Below are 13,292 nucleotides of genomic sequence, written 5' to 3'. Positions count from 1 at the left end.
TACGCCAACCAACCGGGTGGTCCCCTCTTTCTGGTCAGGGGATCCGGACGACATCAGGAATCTGGTTAAGGTAATATGTGCGTGTTTTGTCCGGACGGGGACGTCCATGTCAATTCTCTGCGTGTGTCCTCCTGTGAATGTTAGTTCTGGTGCAGTTCCGTCCGGATCCCCGGCCGACCAAGGGCTTTCCTGTCCCCCGGTCTGAGGGAATGAATCTGCACAATCCAGCCGCACCGCACCTTGGGTAAAACTTTAGTGTGAGCAAGGCGATTGACGCAGTAGCTGTGGGCTCCTTTGTGGTTGCACTGGCATCGCCTCTGAACGAAACCCTAATTTCCTTCTGTGATTGGTGGTGAAGCTCCTGTATGGGTACCAAGACGTCTAAGCTGGGGCACTTCCCTAAGAAAACTCTGGCTCATTTATGTATTTTAGGAGGTCTGACTCCTGTTAAGATTCTGAAAATGGTCTAGACTAACTCAGGGAGATCCGAAAACTCGGCCACTTGTATAGGATCTGACAAGGGAAGCTCGTAGATGTCTTAAAAGACAAACTTGCCAAATCTAAACTAAATTGGCAAAAGTGAGAGGTCGAATATGTTTGTGCAATGTGAGAAGGCAAATCGTAGTGACAGAATCTAAACTCGCCCTCTCTTAAAAGATTCAAATGATAAGTTAAAACTTTATTGGAAACCTTCCTCTCCCACACAAGACGACGTCCCCCTTTACCTGGTCTCCAAGCAGCCCCCTTCATACGCCTGTCTTGGAGGTGAAAAGATGAAGAAAACCCTGCTAATCGGGGACAGGAAAGAAGACGCATTAATGGCCTGGCAGCTTGCGTCATATCAATAGACGCCCCACGCCCCAGCTCAGGAACAACAGTCAACAGATTTCCCAGCTCAGGAACAATTCCAGAAATCTCCAGTTCAGGAGCCCGTCCGGACCATCCTGTGCTGCCAAGGCCCATCCTCTGGACACACGCTGCCTCATAAAGCTCGCGTCTGGGCCTTAAAAAATTCAGCTCCCTCGGAATCCTGCTACTGGGGGCCAGACGGCGGGTCCCATTGGAGCTATAAACCCTGACTCGCAACTGAGCTCCTTTCAATTGTAAAAGGTTTCCAAAGCCCAAGAAAATTCTCCAAATTTGCAGAGAATTTTTGTTAGTGTGTGATACCTATGACGCTCTGACAGCATTCTTAGCAGCTGTGCAAGCATACTGGTAACAGGCCCCGGAGTGAGCATGAAAAGGCTCACAGCAGCAGCAGTGGCTCACTGCGACCACCACTCTACTACAGACACTGTCATAATAGCTGAAATCGAAAAAGTGTAGCACGAGCTAAAAATCTATTTGAGACATCCCGTATGACTCCTAAAAACCAAACTGACGGCCATAAATGGCTATAAAGCAACGAAGGAAAAAACCCGGCGACTAGCACCCGCTAATGAATGGTTCTGCAACATTCGTATACAGCAAACCAAAACAAAATGGACAGGGCGCCCTGCTACGGGCATTTTTAATGGCCTGCCTGCTGCTATTGCAATCGGCTAAAATGAATAAGGTTGGATGGCGACCGAAACATGGACAAATTGCAAACAGTGCAGAGCCACGTCAAGTGACTTAAAAGGAAAGAAGAACAATCAGCTCAGCTGTAATGGCTTGCAAATACAGCTATTTCAGGGCAGGGCAACAGGACGGACAGGGAACCACCACGGGACGGGACTGTCGAGGGAGGGACAGGAAACTGGATTTTCGGTTATGGGGATGTTTGTAATTATTAAACCAGCCGTGACATTGGTAAAGACATTGAGGTCCAAGCCGCCTGGTAACTCTGTGAACAAAACCAGTTAAACCCCTCCAGCACAGCCTTCCAGTCCCAGCCTTACTTTGCCCCACAATAATGATGGACACCGGGAACCTCAGGAAATTTTAGCCCCTTACTACCACTCACTCCACGGTGTGTGTTAACTATCAATGATCTTCTCTCCCCTTTCCTTGTTGCACTTGGGAGCTTCAATTCTGCAGTGTCGTACTACCAACCTGCTGAGTTCCCCGGCTCCGGAAAAACTGTCCTTGGCATTACGGGTCCCACCCCTTATCCCCTTTCAAAACCTCTACCGGCAGGTTGGTCCCCTTTTCTTGCGGTCATCCTTCCTTCTCTCTGATTCCACTCGGAAACCTTAGGCGGGAGCTGTTATGATAAAGTGTAAGCAGAGCAGGAGAGCTTACCCTGACATCTGGGTGATTATGGAAGTGCTGGGAAAGAATGTCTAGAATGGAGTCCAATATTTGCATAGGCGATCCAGCAGAGCAGCAAGGAGTCTGGGAATGGGTATTTTGACATTCTGGGACCGCCAATTTCTTATTATTCGGGCAGGATAAAGAAAGTGTTGCCACCTGATTATGTGAATGTAGGAACTATGAGCCTGCTTTATGACAGAGATGTCTCAATATAATTTGACACTTGCTAACAAGACAATGGTTCCAAAACCCAGTGAGATGGAGAGGTTGGACAGATCGCTGCCTGTAGTGCAGTTTTCTTATGACCAGAAGCCCAGTTCACCCTGTCTCTCCATGGGATGTCAGTACGTTTATTTTTTAGTTCCCTTAAGATCTAGAACGGTTGCTGAGCTGAACTCACTTTTGGGCTAATGTGCACTAACACTGGGCTCCCCTACTATGTGCTGAGATCACTAAGAACTGAAATCACAAAAGAGCTGAAATTACTGAGCTGGGAGCCCTGAGTGCTGTGCTAACTAGTGGGGGAGCCTGAAGCTATACTGTGGAACAGAGCAGCTGGCGGAGTGGAGCAGTTTGTGGGGATGGCTGGAGCGGATCACGGGACAGCTGGTGGACTGGAGCGGCTGGCAGAGCGGAATAGCTGTGGGATGTGTGGAGCAGCCTACAGAGCGAGCGGAGCCGAGCAGTTTGCAGGGACAACTGGAGCAGCTCACGAGGCAGCTGGTGGAGTGGAGCAGTTTGTGAGGACGGCCAGAGGAGCAGAGTGGAGCGGCTGGTAAGACGGAGCAGTTCGTGGAGAAGGTGGAAGCAGAACCCACGGAGAGGCAGGGCAGTTGGCCCTGGACCACGTAAGGTGCCCCTTTTCACCCAGGCTCAGGGGGGAGGGACCTCTACAGATAGACTTGAATTCTGGGATGGCATTGACCAGAGACTTTTGGGTTGTTGGACTTTGGTGTGATTGGACTTAAGACCCTAAGGGGGAAAAGGACATTGCCAAATGTACTTGGGAGGGTGGTTATGGTTTGTGTTATAACTCTGTTTGTGGTGTTTCTCCAATGGGATGCCGCATTGTTTCCTTCCTTTATTAAAAGGATTTTGCTACACTCAGACTCCGTGCTTGCGAGAGGGGAAGTATTGCCTCCTAGAGGCACCCAGGAGAGTGTGGTATGTAAGTGTCCCAGGTCACTGGGTGGGGGCTCGAGCCGGTTATGCATAGTGTTATTAAAACGGAACCCCTGGATACTGAACCCGGCCCTTGTTGCTGCCAACTCAGAGGGGCAGAAGGGTTACATAAGCTTGGCTGCACCATATACTGTTCCCCGAATGGGGTCTATTCACAAATTCCCCAGTCTTCCCTGAGTGATTCTGTAGCCTCCCTGCTGTCTGAAACGTCCCTTTCTACTCCAGTCCCTTGTTGCCCACGGGTCCCGTCCCTTGAGCACCTAATTTCACAGGTCCCATCCTCTCTGTGGCCAACCCATCCCTCTGAGGTGGGCCGCTTAAATACTGATCCTGTCTGCATTACTGTTGACTCTTCCAAACCCCTGCCTTGCCTATCCCAGTACCCTTTAAATCCTGAGGCAGAGGCCGGCATTGCTGCGGTCATAACTGCCCTGCAGGAGCAAGGCATTATTGTTCCCTGTTCCAGTCCCTGTAACACTCCTACCCTCCCCATTCGAAAAGCTGATGGCAAATCATGGCGATTTGTTCAGGACCTTCGAGCCATTAATCGTATTGTCATACCCGCTTTTCCTGTTGTCCTAAACCCAGCAACGATCCTGGCTTCTATTCTATCCCACCAGCTGCAACTCATTTTACTGTTGTTGATTTGTGTTCTGCTTTCTTTTCTGTTCCGCGTTTCACCCTGACTCCCAGTACCTCTTTGCCTTTTTCTTACAGGGGACAGCAATATACATGGACCACCTCCCTCAGGGTGTACGGAAAGTCCATTCTTACTTCTCCCAGGCATTAGCCCGAGACCTAGCTGACCTTGTTTTCCCATCCGGTCCACTCTAGTCCAATATGTAGATGACCTGCTTCTCTGTTCCCGTCGTTATCTGCCTCAGAAACTGATTCTTTAGTGCTCCTTACTGCCCTAGCAAACAAAGGGCACAAGGCTTTACTCGCTCTGAAAAACTACAGCTCTGTCAAACCTCTGTCACATACCTTGGTTCTGGTCTCCTCTCCCAGGGTTCCCGTATGCTTTCTCCCACCCGTGTCCAGGCTATCCTTAGCTTTCCCCGACCCTGCACTCCATTTTTTTTCCAGGTCCGAAAATTTTTGGGCATGGCGGATTTTGCAGGCAATGGATTCCCCATATGCCTCCCTTGCAAAACCTCTACAGGAACTCACTCGACTCTCTGTGCCTAATCCCATGCCATGGCCACCTGAAGCAGACTCTGCCTTTGTTTCCCTCAAACAAGGTTTGGCTTCTGCCCCCGCTTTAGGGCTGCCAGACTATTCTAAGCCTTTACCCTTTTCTGCCATGAACAATCTGGAAGTGCACTTGGAGTTCTCACTCAGGTGCACGGAGGCAAGAAACCAGCCCAGTAGCTTATTTCTCTGCCACTTTGGACCCTGTGGCCAAGGCCTGCCCCCCTGCCTACGTGCTGTGGCTGCCGCCAGCAGCCTAGTCGAAATGTCTGTGAATCCCTTGTCCTTCGCTCCTCCCCTTACTCTTATGGTCCCTCACTCTGTCAGAAAACTCTGCTATTACAACGCAATACAAGCCACCTCTCCTCGCTGCTCGCCTTACCAGGTATGAACTTCTACTGCTGTCAGCCTCATATATCACTATAAAGCGCTGTTCTCAGTTAAATCCTGCCACTCTCCTTCCTTTGTCTAATGACGGTGATCCTCACGACTGGCTTGCAACTGTCTCTGCTATCACCGTCCGCGCTCTGACCTTCTGATGTCCCTCTCCCTAACTCTGACCTTGTTTTGTTTACTGATGGTTCCTGTTTTCGAGACAACCAAGGTCGTCTCCTTGCAGGATCTGCTGTAGTCATCACTCTCTGAAACTCTAGAAGCTGCCGCCTTTACCTTCTGTAACCTCAGCACAAGTTTGCTGAATTAGTTGCCCTTACCCGTGCCTGCTTTTTGGCGGCGGGGGGCAGAGGGACGCTCCGCCACCATTTACACTGACTCCCGCTATGCTTTTGGGGTTGTACATGACTTTGGTACCTCTGGCAAGCTCGGGGTTTCCTTACATCTGCGTTACCCCTATTTTAAGAAACTGGCCCCTATATCGCTGCTCTCCTGTATGCAGTTTTACTTCCCTCTGCCCTGGCTATTGTTAAGTGCCCTGGTCACTCGGATGGCAGACACTGATGTTGCTAAGTGGTAACGCATTTGCTGATGCCTCTTGCTAAACATGCTGCTGCCATAGAACCTCCCCACGATGCATTTTCTAGGTTCCCTCTCTGTTTTTTCTATACCACCATCCTCACTGACCTCACCCTGCTCCAGGACTCTGCCCTAGAAACTGAAAAAGACTCCTGGGTGCCCAGGGTGCTCTCTACATCCTGATTCCCTTTGGGCATTCGCCCACTGGTGCCTTTGTGGCCCCCGTTTTCATTCTACTCATCGCTGGCCGCCCTGCTACACACTGTGTTTCGCATGTCGGTGTTTCTGCAATGTCGGAAAGGGAGGGATGGTCTCTGCTCTAACTAAGGCGGGATGGTGGGCTCCCATTTCAGCTCTTTTGCAGCCCGCCACTGTGCCGCCTTGCACCACTTGCCAAAGCCCAATATTGGTAAACCTGTAAAAGTGAACTCAGGATTCCGGGGCTTGCCCCAAGCACCCTTCTGTGCAATTGGCACTTGATTTTTGTACAAATGCTAAGTGTCAATGATTTGAATTTATTTTGGTTATGGTATGTTTATTTTCTGGTTGGATTGAAGCCTTTCCTTGTCGCAAAGGCTGACTCACACTGTCTGTTGCTAAATGTTTGTTAAATTTGGTATATTATGCTGCCAAGGGAATTCCTGCCACTCTGTCCAGTGACCGGGGTACACACTTTACTGGACAAATTGTGCAACACCTGGATCGTATATTTACATGTCACACACCATGCTGCACTGTCCCTACCACCCACAAAGTGCAGGTGCTGTGGAAAGGCGAAATGGTGTACTTAAGAATAAACTTGCTAAAGATTTGTGACTCCACAGGGTTAAGCTGGCCAGCTGGCAGACAGCTTTACCACTAGCCTTATGGAAATGCGATCCACTCATCCCAAGGCATAAACTGAGTCCTTTTGAAATCATGGGGACGCCCCTATGCGACTGTGGCTACCATTACTCCTCAGTCCCCCAGACTTGAATTTGACTCACAGTTACGCTCCTTCAATATTGCAAGGGATTAATGCAAGCTGTGTAAGTCACTTCCATTTACACAGGTTCAAGCCGCCTGGCCGACGAAACCCACCTCTGACGCCTGCCACAACCTTGAGCCAGGTGACTGGGTCTATGTGCATGCATCACCATCGAAAACACGCTCTTGGAACCTCGGTGGAAGGTCCTCATCAGGGTACTGTTACTTACTACCCAGACAGCTGTTAAGCTATCTGGCATCGCAGCATGGATAACATGCTTCACAGTGTAAGAGACACCCTCCCGGCAAAACCAATCAACACCTCAGGGACTGCGCAGAGTCAGTTTTGACTCCAAAGAAGAAGACGTAGAGGAACGCCTGCAATACCTTACAATCTACGCTCTCGTAAGGGTTGCAGAAGCAGACGACAACCTAAAGCAAGGCCGAGAAGCAGCAGTAGTGAGCTAGCGCCTGCTGCCTGGTGGACATAAAAACTGCGACTGCAGTTCCCTCAGTTGAGGTTGTCAGAACCAGAAGGGCCTTGCCTCCAACATGCACCTCTTGGTGGCGCCTGTTTCTCGCTGCTGGTATCTTAAGATCTGGGAAGCCCACAATGACAATTCTTTATCCAGCAGCAAGTGTGGGATAGCTCAGACCCTTAACATTTCTAAATGCTGGGTCTGCAGCCACATCCCAGCCCACTCTCAAGCTGGTGTTCCTGTCCTGGCTATCCCACTCATTCCCCAGACCTTACTGGGAGGACCTCGTCCATTTAACAAAACATGGAACAGTAATGACACTTGGGAACAGTGGGAATAAATGTATCTAAATGGATAAGTGTGGTGGGGGAAAAGGTCATTGGTGTTGGGTGTGTAATGGGACAGGGCTGGATCTGGGAAAAAGCCATTGCCTTCAGCATATTGTGGCAAATGGTGTGTATGGGATTATTCAAACAAAATAAAGAGTGGCGGACTGGGTTATGGGGATATGAATTTTTTCTCAACCTGGGATCAAAACAGAAAATCAATCTCATGTTCCCCCTACAGTAATCTTAGTAAAAAATAATACAATCTTCCAATGCCATACAAACACTACCACTCCTCGTAAGGAGGGATTACCCTGTGCCCTTTGGAGGATATTACTCCTCATTTGTGCAGATACCTATGTAACAAATGGATGCAATCGACCCTTCCGGCCTTAATAGGCCATCACTGGGTTTGTGGAACCAAAGCTTATACTGTATTACCAGCTAACTGGTCAGGTATCTGTTATCCAGCCCAACTCTTCCCACAATTCGAGTACTAGAGTCCTCCCATTCCATGAGAACACGCCTCCGTAATTTCAGGCGAAAAAGAAGGGACTTAACAGATGCCCAATGGTATATACATAACATAAGCCCCTTAACTTGGGAAGAGGCCATTGGCACTTCCTTTATCCCACTTGGGGGAGTAATACACCATCCAAAAAGACTCCTAAGGTTACAAGCAGTGGTTGAAATAATGGCAAATGAAACCGGAGAAAGTTTAAAAACCCTGGCCAAAGAAACAGGGGTGATCCGACAGGTGGGCCCTCCAAAAAGCCGTCAAGCATTAGACATAGTGCTGGCGGCCAAAGAGGGACCTGTGCTCTCATTGGAAAGAATGTTTGTGTGTTTATACCTGACAATACCAATGAGGTAATAGATCGCGCTAGCCACTTAGAACAAATCGCATATCTTCCTCATGAAGAGCCCAGTTCTTTATGGAAGTGGCTAAGTAACCTGTTCAATTCTCTGGCATAGGAAGCTGGTTGTTTCAGGGAGCCCTAAACTATCCTGTTTGGAATCTTAGTATTTTTGTCTGCTTTTCAGTTAATCTCCTGTTGTATCCAGAATTGTGTCACTCAGATGACTGCCCCAAAGAGAGAGTGCTAATATTTGATGATTTTTGAATATCACTGATGAACAAAGAGATTAAGAACGGTTAATTTGTGGAACCCAGTGATGGATTGGTCATTGGCGTACGCCTAGACCCAAAAGGAGGATTGTGAAAGTAGAATGAATTATATTTTGTAAGAATAGAAAGGATTAAAGAAATGGGTTGTCTGTACCTTTAAGCAAAATTGTTGGAATGTTGCAATCCAGGTGTCAGGAATACAGACATTAGCATAGAACAATTGCACTGTTTAAGGGCAATTGGTGAAGTATTAGCCTTAGATCGATAACAGTTAGTAAGGAAGTGGGATATACATGCTGTGCCTCAGGTGGTTTTCACTGTCTTTTTCTTTCTTTGTCCCTTTGTCTAACTCCCGCTCTTTTATCTGTATAAATAAGACTGTTTAAGCCTTGCATGGCCACTGACATATTCTGAATGTTATTGGCAAAGCGCTACGCTAATAAACAGAGTGGTCTGATGAATTGTGAGTCCTGATTCTAACTTTGACATCTTTCATGTCACTTGTTTTATATGTGCTTCTATTGCACTTTTACATTCTCTGGTTACTGGTCTTTTTCTTAGGCCTTGTCTACAGTGGCAAATTTCTGCACAGTAAAGCAGCTTTCTGCATTGTCACTCCTGGGTGTATACACTGCCAAGCAGGGCTGGCTCCAGCTTTTTTGCCGCCCCAGGCAGGGCTGCCCGGAGGAGGGGGGCAAGTGGGGCAATTTGCCCCAGGCCCCGCAGGGGCCCCCACAAGAGATTTTTGGGGCCCCTGGAGCGGGGTCCTTCACTTGCTCCGGGGGCCCTGGAAAACTCTGGTGGGACCCGGGGCCCCTAAGCTTCTTCCATTCCAGGTCTTCGGTGACAATTTGGTAGTGGGGTGTCCTTCCGCTCTGGGACTCTCTGCCGAAGTGCCCCGAATACCCACTATGGGAAATCCTTCTGCCCCGGCACCCGCCGCCGAAGTTCCGGGTCTTCGGTGGCAATTTGGCGGCAGGGGGCTCCCATCACCGAAGACCCCAGGCCCCCTGAATCCTCTGGGCAGCCCTGGCCCCAGGCTGCGAAAAAAAAGAAGAAAGAAAAAAAAGAAAAACCTTATTGAGCTCCCACCAAATTGCTGCCGAAGACTGAAGTGGACCGATTCAGCTGCCACCAAAGTGCCACTGCTGCTGACCCGGACTTGCCATCCCAGCAAAGGATGGAGTGCCACCCCTTTCTGTTGGCCACCCCAGGTACCTGCTTTCTTCACTGGTGCCTGGAGCTGGCCCTGCTGCCAAGCCACTTAGTGCGCCACAACTGTGCAGCTGCAGCTGTGACAAATTTGGTCACGGAGACCCCATTGGGACTGTCACCTGCTGTGCTTGAATTACCTCTGAGCCATTTTCCCTGCCAGCTTGGGACTCCAGAACCCTGTCTTGTTGAGCCAGACACACTAGCCTGCTGAAACACAGACTCAGGTCTGGGCCACACCCCCAAAGCTGCAGGCTTTAACCCAAAAACTGCACAGCAGGTTTCCTATCTCCAGCACCCAGACACCCCGCTCCCAATGGGATCCAAACCCTAAATAAATCTGTTTTACTCTGTATAAAGCTTATACAGGGTAAACTCATAAATTGTCCACCCTCTATATCACTGATAGAGAGAGATGCACAGCTGTTTGCTCCCCCAGGTATTAGTCACTTACTCTGGGTTCATTAATAAACAAAAGTGATTTTATTAAGTATTAAAAGTAGGATTTAAGTGGTTTCAAGTAATAACAGACAGAACAAAGTAAGTCACCAAGCAAAATAAAGTGAAAACATTCAAGTCTAAGCCTAATACATTAAGAAACTGATTACAGATAATATGTCACCCTCAGAGATAAAACATTGTGGACTGCAATGTCACAGCAGCGCTGTAAAAAAACCACCTCGATGAGAGGCGTACAGCTTTCTGTGCTGGCCATACAGCACCATGGTGCCAGTGCAGACACCCTCACTGATTACAGCACTGCAATTGGCCTCCGGTAGGTGTCCCACAATGCCTCTTCTCACCTCTCTGGTCCTTGGTTTGAACTCTACTGCCCTGCCCTCAGATGATCAACCATCATCCCCACCCCTTCTTTGGGAATTTTAAAATTCCCTTCCTGTTTGCTTGGTGCCACATGTGGTGGTCTCAGCGCATCTTTCCAGGTGACCATGCCTGCTCCATGCATTAGGCATCCCCTGCTTGGAGCAATGCCAAGCTGCTGGACCTCATCAGCATTTGGGGAGAGAGGCTATCTGGTCCCAGCTGCACTCCAGCAGTAGGAATTATGATACCTACAAACAGATTTCATGATGCATGACAGAAAGGGGCCATGACTGGGACACACTGCAGTGCAGGGTCAAAGTGAAGGAGCTGCAGAATGCCTACAACAAGGCACAGGAGGCAAACTGCCACTCTGGTGCTGCACCCACAAGCTTCTGGTTATTCAAAGAGCTGGACACGATACTTGATGGTGACCTCACCTCCATTGCGAAGGCCACTGTGGATACTTCGGTGGCTTGCGTGCTAGTCAAGAGTGGACCAAGCCAAGAGGAGGAAATCTTCAACGAGGATGTGGAGTGGGAGGCGGAGGGGGACCCAGAGGCAGAGGATGACTTGAAGGTCAGAGATGCATGCAGTCAGGAGCTTGGAGAAATGCAACAATGCTGATGTGTGTGTTTTTGTTTCTCTCTCCCCTCTGGTGGTTGTTTTTTAATAAAAGAATTGTTTTGGTTTGAAAGTGATCATTATTCCATTAATTGAAAGCAAACAGAGCCCTGCAAAGCAACAGGCAATTTTCTTACACCTTCATAGTGCATCTTCTGCACCAATCACTATCACCTCCTAGCATTACAAGCACTGCATTCCCAAGCATGGCAACAAATATTAGTGACTTTCAGCTTCAAATTGCTGCCTCAAGGCATCCCTGATCCTTGTGACCCTGTGCTGTGCCCCTATAATAGCCCTGGTCTCTAGCGTTCCAGCACCTCTGGGAATGCCACAAGCAATCTTGTGTCAGACCTACTACATGTGGCAAAATCAATGTCAAATTCCACTTGCTTTTGTAGTTTAAGGAATAACTCCACTGCCATTCATGACGTGTTAGCCAGAGCGAGCAGCTTACTGGTCAACAGTGCAGGATCCATTTCTGCAGACTGAAGAGGCAGAGCACGCAGTACACAAAGGGTTGAAAGATGGTGTTAAATGCGGATGGAAGTACAGGCATTGCTGGGATGTGAAGCAATGCATCACAGGGCATCGGGACAGGACCCAGGATGCCCCGCGACCCCCTCCACATTCCCACAACTCTTAGTGGTAGAAGAGAAAGAGATGCTCTGTGGGATAGCTGCCCAGATTGCACCACTCCGAATACTGCTGCAAGTGCTGCAAGTGTGAACACACTATTGCACCTGCAGCTGGCAGTGGGTATGGCTACACTTGAAATTTCAAAGCGCTGCCGCGGCAGCGCTTTGAAGTGTGAGTGTGGTCAGAGCACCAGCGCTGGGAGAGAGCTCTCCCAGCGCTGCACATAAACCACATCCTCTACGGGTGTAGCGTGCAGCCAGCGCTGCTGCACTGATTACACTGAGGCTTTTCAGTGCTGCATCTTGCAGCGCATAGGGGGGTGTTTTTTCACACCCCTGAGCGCAAAAGTTGCAGTGCTGTAAAGTGCCAGTGTAGCCATACCCAGTGTGAACACACAATAGTGGTTTCCTTTCAGTGCTCTCTGAGCAGCGCTGTAACAGTCGGCACTGTAACTCTGCCAGCATAGACATACCGTTACATCTTCTTTAGGTAACTGTTACGTAGCTCCCAGTCTAGGCTGTGTGAATTCTGACCATGGTGAACTCAGGGTGCTTTCTTCAACAAATCTGTGTAGAAATTTGAGTCAAGAAGGTGAATTAATATTTTTGCTTCAAGGCACTTAGTTCTTCCACTTGTTTGTGTAAATGATCTGTTAGTGTGAATGGGGAACAGGTTAGAATTCCATTTCATAGTCCATGCTCATTCTACACTGTATCAGTGGAAGCAAATCAATTCTGTGTATATTCTTTTCTGTGACTAATGAGCCCAAGATCCTAAAGATAAAAACCCCTCTTTTTACCACTCTCTGATTTTGCAAAGTTTGGAGTGACTTACTTGAAGCCTGGAAGTATCAGAGTTCAAAAAGCTGGTGTAATTGCTGCTTTTTTCTGGGGCTCTGATCTGATCTCCTGACTGATTCTGCTGAAGATAAAAATAATCCATACACGTATTTACACCTTCAGAGCACTTTAAAGAGATTCTATAACTAATCCTCTGCACAGTTCTTTGGGGATAGATATCGTTCTCCTTCATGTCATGGCTGCCAGACCACACTAGTTATCTGGCTGGCCACATGGAACTTTTTCTGAGAAGTAGTTGACAGATAACCACTGTGCAGTGTGACCGTTCCTAAGAGATCTAGAATTTCATAGACAATGGGTGTGTTTGTGTGTGAAGGGCAGTAGACACTCAGAACCACCAGAAGCTATACTAAAAGTTGGGATCTGAAGAAAAGAGGGTCAGTGGGAGTGAGAAAAAAGACTTAGATCAGGGTCTAGACTAGAAAAGCTAGTATAGTATGGCCAAACCCTCCTATTCTCAAGTATCAGAGGGGTAGCCATGTAAGTCTGGATCTGTAAAAGCAGCAAAGAGTCCTGTGGTACCTTATAGACTAACAGACGTTTTGGAGCATGAGCTTTCGTGGGTGAATACCCACTTCGTCAGATGCATGTAGTGGAAATTTCCAGGGGCAAGTATATACATTCAATGAACTAACCTCGTTATCTCTAGCTTGCTTGC

At 48.5% G+C, this 13,292-nt stretch overlaps 1 long non-coding RNA gene across 1 annotated transcript; it reads right to left on the bottom strand.

Annotated features, from left to right (window-relative positions):
• Positions 1-9,486: 9,486 nt before the first annotated feature.
• On the bottom strand, positions 9,487-12,864 carry LOC116829656 (uncharacterized). Its single transcript, XR_012656180.1, has 3 exons — positions 12,609-12,864; positions 12,169-12,340; positions 9,487-11,900 (listed from the first exon to the last, which is right to left on the bottom strand). It is a non-coding gene; the product is annotated as an uncharacterized LOC116829656 (long non-coding RNA).
• Positions 12,865-13,292: the final 428 nt, after the last annotated feature.

The sequence above is a fragment of the Chelonoidis abingdonii genome, chromosome 1 (assembly GCF_003597395.2).
Source record: "Chelonoidis abingdonii isolate Lonesome George chromosome 1, CheloAbing_2.0, whole genome shotgun sequence".
NCBI classification, from domain to species: Eukaryota; Metazoa; Chordata; order Testudines; family Testudinidae; genus Chelonoidis; species Chelonoidis abingdonii.
Note: the sequence above shows the minus strand (reverse complement) of the source record. Positions and strands in the feature narration are given on the sequence as shown.